We start from the raw sequence: 7462 nt of genomic DNA, 5'->3' as shown, positions 1-7462 counted from the left end.
GGCAAAAAACAAACAAACTAAAGAAGTTTTTCCCCTCTAATTGCTTCTTTATGGCTTTCCTTGTTGGTACTTCTATTTCACCAAGTGAAAAGTGACAAATCTGGATACTCCTAAAGATACACTCATACTCACATTCTCTCTCTCTCTCATTAAATTGTGGTAAGAATGCTTAATATGAAATATCTACCCTGTCAGCACATTTTTAGTGCACACTCTCCATCTGCTCTCTATTTGTACTCATTCTTATGGGAACTGCTGTCTTCAGACTTCAATTACGACCTCTGTGCAAATGACTGTCTACACTTCAGATGTGAACGCTTCCAGTAATCCACCAGACTTCCAACGGTCTAGAAACCATCTGCACTGGGCTGGCCGACCATCAACTCCAGTTTCCTTCTCCCACCGTGAACTTGTTTTGTTCTCCACCAAACTAGCTTACCCTTGCAAGTTTCCCGTTTCCACCAAGCACTTCACTGGCAACCAAAACGTCATTGTTCTTTTATCCTTTTCTGTCATCTCAATTTTTCTACATTTCAACACAAACTTGGGAGTAAAAAATAACTAGATTTCCCCCCCCCATGTATCCTGGGCATGAACCAGCATGAGCACAGACCAAAAGCCAGGCTGGGATAAACAAGGAGTTATTTTATCCCTGACTGATACGAGACAAACACCCCCAAACCAGGGGCCACTCTACCCAGGTCAGGGACAAAAAAAAAAGACTTGATTGCAGGTTCTGGCTCTTAATATCTATGAGAACTTTGGACAAATGATTTTACAGACTAACTGTTTGTGGGTTTGTGTCCATTAAAAAATTCATATGTTGAAGCCCTAGCCCCTAGGATAATGATATTTGGCGATGAGGGCTTGGGAGCGGGTTAAGGTTAGAGGAGGTTATGAAGGGATTGGCATCCTTATAATGAGAAGCTCCAGAGAGCTGTTGTCATATGAGCACATAGTGAGGTGGTGGCTGCCTATGAGCCAAAAGAAGGCTTCAGAATGAAACCTACCCTGTCATCACCTTGATCATGGATTCCCCAGCCTCCAGAATTGTGAGAAATAATTTTCTGTTGTTTGAGCCATCCAGTCTATTGTATTTTGTTATGGTAGCCCAAGCAGAATAAAACACATACCTCTCCATGCCTTTGTAAAATGTGATCAGTAATGTAATACCTACCCTGTTGGAAGATATTAGTTCTTTCCTTTTTTTTATTGTAATAACCTTTTTTTAAATCTAATTCTTGTTCAAGTACAGTTTTCTGTCTTATATTCCAAGCCCTGCCCCCGCCCAGTGCTCCCCACCTCCCTTTCATTTCCACCCCCCACCTTAGTTATTGTCCATGTGCCCTTTATACTTGTTCATGTGAGTCCTTCCCCTTTTCCCCTGAAATTCCCTCCCTTCTCCCCTCTGGTCCCTGTCAGCCTGGTTCATATTTCAGTGTCACTGGTCATATTTTGCTTGCTTGTTTGTTTTGTTGTTTAGATTCCTGTTAACGGTGATATCGTACGGTATTTGTCTTTCACTGCCTGGCTTATTTCGCTCAGCATATTGCTTTCCAGTTCCATCTATGCCATTGCAAAGGGTAGGAGCTCCTTCTTTCTTTCTGCTGCATAGAATTCCACTGTGTAAATGTACCATAGCTTTTTGATCCAGTCATTGACCGTAGGGCATCTAGGTTACTTCCAACTCTTGGCTATCGTAAATTGTGCTGCTATGAACATCGGGGTGCATAGGTTCTTTTGGATTGGTGCTTCAGGGTTCTTAGGATATACTCCTAACAGTGGAATTGCTGGGTCAAAAGGCACGTTCATTTTTAGTTTTCTTAGAAAATTCCATACTGTTTTCCATAGTGGTTGTACCAGTCTGCAATCCCACCAACAGTGAACTAGGGTCCCCTTTTCCCCACAACCTCTCCAGCACTTGTTGTTTGTTCCTTTGTTTATGATAGCAATTCTCACCAGTGTAAAGTGGTATCTCATTGTGGTTTTAATTTGCATCTCTCTGATAGCTAGCGATATCGAGCATCTTTTCATGTCTCTGGATCCTCTGTATGTCCTCCTTGGCAAAGTGTCTGTTCAAGTCCTTTGCCCATTTTTTAATTGGGTTGCTCATCTTCTTTGAGTGGAGTCGTGTGAGTTCTTTGTATATTTTGGAGATTAAACCTTTGTCTGATGTATCATTGGCAAATATGTTTTCCCAAACAGTTGCTTCTCTTTTTATCTTGATTCTGTTTTCCTTAGCCATGCAGAGCTTTTTATTTTGATGAGATCCCATTTGTTTATTCTTTCCTTTATGTCCCTTGCTCTAGGGGACATATCAGTAAAAATCTTGCTGCGTGGAAAATCTGAGATTTTCCTGCCAATGCTCTCCTCTAGGGCTTTAATGGTTTCATGGCTTATATTTAAGTCTTTTATCCACCTTGAATTTATTTTGGTGTATGGTGTAAGTTGGTGCTCGAGTTTCACTTTTTTGCATGTAGCTGTCCAGTTCTCCCAACACCATTTGTTGAAGAGGCTATCTTTACTCCATTTTATGTTATTGCCCCCTTTGTCAAATTTTAATTGACTGTAGAGAGTTGGGTTTATTTCTGGGCTCTCTGTTCTATTCCATTGGTCTATGTGCCTGTTTTTATGCCAGTACCAGGCTGCTTTGATTACAGTGGCCTTGTAATACAGTTTGATATCAGGTATTGTGATCCCTCCTACTTTGTTCTTCTTTCTCAAAATTGCAGCTGCTCTTTGGGGTCTTTTATGGTTCCATATAAATTTTTGAAGTGTTTGTTCTGTCTGTGAAATATGCCATTGGTACTTTAATAGGTGTTGCATTGAATCTGTAAATTGCTTTGGGTAGTATGGACATTTTGATGATGTTAATTCTTCCAATTCATGAACATGGTATATGTTTCCATTTGTTTGTGTCTTCCTTCATTTCTTTCTTCAGTGTTGTGTAGTTTTCTGCATACAGGTCTTACACCTCCTTGGTTAGGCTTATTCCTAGGTGTTTTATTTTTCTTTTTGCTATATGGAATGGGATTTTATTCTTGATTTCTGCTTCTGCTGTTTCATTGTTGATATACAAAAATGCCTTTGATTTCTGGATATTGACTTTGTATCCTGCTGTTTTGCCAAATTCATTTATTAGTTCGAGAAATTTTTTGGTAGAGGCTATAGGATTTTCCATGTACACTATCATGTCATCTGCAAACTAGTTCTTTCCTTTCTCCACCTCCATTACTACCAACCCCCGAGGCCCTCCCCTGCTAACTGCTAGACTGTTGAAACAACCTCCTAGTATAGTTCCTTGTTTCTACTCTCCCCTATTTCAGTCCACCTCACACACCAGTCAGATTAACATTTAAAGAGATCAAATCAACCATGTCACTCCATTTCCTCAGAGTTGTCAACAGGTCATCACTTAACTAATAAATAAGGTTTAAATTTCTAGACATGGCATTAATGTATCTCAGAGTGCCATTTTTTAAACCTCACCTGAGGACATCTTTACTGATTTTAGAGAGGAAGAGAGAGAGAAACAGAAACAGTTGCCTCTTCTATGTGCCTGACTGGGAAACAAACCTACAACCTTTTGGTGCACAGGACGATACTCCAACCAACTGAGCTACCTGCCCAGGGTTCAGAATATCTTTAATATTATCTATTTACTTTTCCTGTTAAAAAAGCTCATCTCTCCAGGATGGTATTTACTGATCCTTTTCAAAGCTGGGCATATGGTTCTTCCCCAGGCTGGAAGGTACTTAACATCCCTTCAGTCTACCCAGATTTGCTCTTCAAGTTATCCCTCCTCCAGTATATCATCTCCAGCTGCTCCAGCGACTCTGATTTCCAATCTAATAGTCCTTGTTTTGATACATAATTATATGCTAACTTCTACAATTTAACTGCTTCATGTAAGGAGGTCCTGTTACTTCAACTAAGAAAGCAGCAGACTTCTGGGGAGCAAAACTCATGTTTACTTGATTTCTCTATAATCCTGAACACCCAGCATGCATCACACACACATACAGAGCCAGTTCTCAAGAAATACTGTGGAATAAATGTGGTATGAACTTGATGTACATGCAACTTAATGTTCATTTTGCTTTTTAACTACAAAACATTTCAAATACTATATAGCAAATCCTATAGAATAACAACAAATACACTGATTTTTAAAACAATATATTGTCATGTTGACTTCCAAGTTTTTCAGGGAATAAAACTTTGCTGATACTCTTGAAGTTGCTTCCTGATCACATTTCCCATCCTCTTGCCATAGAGGTGTCATTCAGATGTGTCCTCACCGTCCATGTTTTAATATTTTAACTACTCATATTGTGGCCCTAGATGCTACCTTTGGGTTTTTTAAGTTTATGTATATGTTTACACCATGTTTATCCATCTACAAATTTCTCTTTTCAATCAATTATTTGATTTTGAGAGCTATTCACACTGATAATTCAAGATCTGGTTTAGTCATTTTACTGCTCCACAATGCTCCATCATGTGACTGTACCATAATGTACATATTTATCCCCATACTACTGAACATTTAAGTTGTTTCCAATTATTTGATGTCGCAGACAATATGGCAATGAAATTTCTTGAGACTGTGAGGCAGCCCACTTTCAAAGCAACTAAACCCACACATAAAGTTTTTAATCCCTCAACAATGGTTCACATGTGTTCTCTAATTTCTAAACTTTCAAATATTCTAAGAAGGCCTAGGCTAGTTCTTAACACCCCACAGCTGACACAGCATCATGACCAGGACCCAGTCGCCCAGCCTCGGTATAGCCTCTTTTTCTTGATGTCCACCAGCCTCTAAATATTAGTGATTACTACATCCCTCACTCAACATGCCACAGCTAATATCCACAAACAATGCAAAAATGAGTACACTATGACTAGGGAAACTTTTCTCGAATCAACCCAAAGCTTGTTAATGTCTGATCAGCCATTATTGAATAAATACGTATTCAACTCAGTAAAGCCAGGCACTGTTCTAGGCACTGAGAATAAAATGGTGAAGCAGAACTTGCTCCCATGGAGCCTGCGTTCTGATACAAAAAGATATGGGGAAAGGAACAAATAAGTGAATGTAAAGTATATCAGATGGTGATACATGCTATAGTAAAAATGGCAATGTGATAGAATATAGTTAGAAAGGTAATTATAAATGTCCTCACCACAAAAAACAAATAGTAATTACCCATATTTTGCTGTGTATAATGTGCTCCCATATGTAACACACACCCACATTTTGTGTGCATTATACACAGGAGTATTATAACCATTATTATACTTATGGTATATAATCATTACACCCACATATAGTGCATATCCTTGTTTTCCCTCAAAAATTTGAGCAAAAAAGTGCACATTACACATGGCAAAAATGGTACCTGACATTTGGAAGGTAAGATGTAACACTGCGGTGATCATTTTGCAATATAAAAGAGTATCAAATCTGTATGTGGTACTCCTTACACTACTAAACTTGCACAATGTTATATATCAATCATATCTCAATAACTCTGGAAAAATAAATTTTGTAAAAAAGTTTGTAAAAATGAACTAATTTTTTAAAGAAAGAGGGGAAGAGTGAACTGTTCTAGAACACTCAGACACAACAGCACCCTCTGCAATGATGGGACAGTTTTCTAGCTATACCACCAGTATGGTAGAGAAACTAAATTTTTAATTATATTTAATTTTAATTAATATAAACATAAAGGTAAGTAACCACATGTGGTTGTTGTACTGGACAGGATAGCCTGTCCAGAGCCATGAAATTTGAACGCAGGAAGTCTGACATCAGAGTCTATGTTCATAACCATTAGATTATCATATTGCCTTACTAGTTAAAAGGAGATCTAAGAGGTTATGCTAATTTGTTAGTTTGACAATAGAGCCTGTTTTTATGCTGATGGGACTTAGTCAGTGGAAAGTGAAAATTCGATGATGTAGAAGAGAGAGAATGCAAAAGGAGACATCTTGGAAATATTAGAGGGGTGAGATCCAGAACACAAGGAAGGAGCTGGCCTTTAACAGGAATGATGAGTTTCGAAGTAACTACAGACGGGGCAGAAGCCAGGACTGATGGGGTAGATGGATTTGAAGATGGGATAACAAAGGAATTTCTACTCCTTGGTCTAACTTTTTTAGTGAAGTCTGAGGTAAGGTTATCAGCTGTGAGCAAAAAAAAAAAAAAAGGAAAGAGAGGAATAGAGGCTTGAGAAGAGAGAGAAAAGTATAATAGAGGTAATTCTGAAGAATGGTAAGTATACTAGAATGTTAAACAGTTTTGAGTGCCTATTTGAGTCTTGTAGTCATCAGTTTTTAAAGGAAACCACTCAGTATAGTTATTTGTTTTTCTCCAGCAATTTTAGCTGATTGGGTACTGGCAAAGAGTAAGCAATTATGTGGCGAAAGTATAAAGATGAGAAAGAGTGACAGCAGAGCTAAGGGTATTTGCAAGGAAGTGATTATACGCAGAATCCAAGTGGGGTGAGGAAGGAAATGAGGACATGAGAGCAAGTGACAGTGAAATGTAGCAAAGTCTTTAATTCCAATCAAAATATGAATGAGGGATTGTTTGTTTTGTTTTGTTTCATTTTTATGGAACCCGACAGGCTGATTCTAAATTTGTACGAAAACACAAAGGGTCAAGAAGATTCAGTCAAGGCAGTTCTGAAGAAACAGGCTGGTGGACTTGCCATGGCAGATCAGGATTCATTTTAAAGATACAGTCATTTAAGCAATATGATATCCATCACAGAGACTAATGTAGTATTGGTCACAGACAGCTAATAAAATAGAGAACTCAGAAAGAGACCCATGAATATATAGAAACCTGATTTAAGGCAGAACTGACATCGTACATAAGGTTGAAAGGACATACAATATATGAGGTGGGTAAAATAGGTTATCTATATCACACAAATGAAAATGGATTCTTAACTCTCATCACACTTATGCATTAATGACTTCAACATGAAAATCCAAACTATGAAAAAATAGTTTTACAAAAAATAAAGAATATATTTATGATCTCAAGGTAAAGAAGAATTTCTTTTTAAAAAACAAGAGGAAGATACTACACTGAAGTCTACTTTACCCAGCAAGGATATCATTTAAAAATTGAAGGAGAAACAGAGAGCTTCCCAAATAAGAAAAAAACTAAAGGAGTTTGTTAATACCAAACCAGTACTGCAACAAATGTTAAAGGACTTGCTTTAACAAGAAGAAGAAAAAGAAAGAAAAAAGAAGAAAATAGTTAAAAAATAAAATGGCAATGAAAACATATTTATCAATAATCACTTTAAATGTAAATGGCTTAAATGCTCCTTAAATCAAAGACCTATGCATAGGGTAGCTGAATAGATAAGAAAACAAGACCCATATATTTGCTGTCTCCAAGAGACCCACCTCAGATTGAAAGATACAAACAAATTAAAAGTAA

At 37.7% G+C, this 7462-nt stretch overlaps 1 non-coding gene across 1 annotated transcript; it reads right to left on the bottom strand.

Annotated features, from left to right (window-relative positions):
• Window positions 1-576: 576 nt before the first annotated feature.
• LOC118981006 (small nucleolar RNA SNORA48) lies at window positions 577-711 on the bottom strand. The gene has a single exon (XR_005065258.1). It is a non-coding gene; the product is annotated as a small nucleolar RNA SNORA48 (small nucleolar RNA).
• Window positions 712-7462: the final 6751 nt, after the last annotated feature.

The sequence above is a fragment of the Sturnira hondurensis genome, unplaced genomic scaffold (genome assembly GCF_014824575.4).
Source record: "Sturnira hondurensis isolate 20B ecotype Veracruz unplaced genomic scaffold, ASM1482457v3 Scaffold0023357, whole genome shotgun sequence".
Taxonomy (NCBI): domain Eukaryota; kingdom Metazoa; phylum Chordata; class Mammalia; order Chiroptera; family Phyllostomidae; genus Sturnira; species Sturnira hondurensis.
This window is presented reverse-complemented; position numbering and strand designations above follow the sequence as displayed.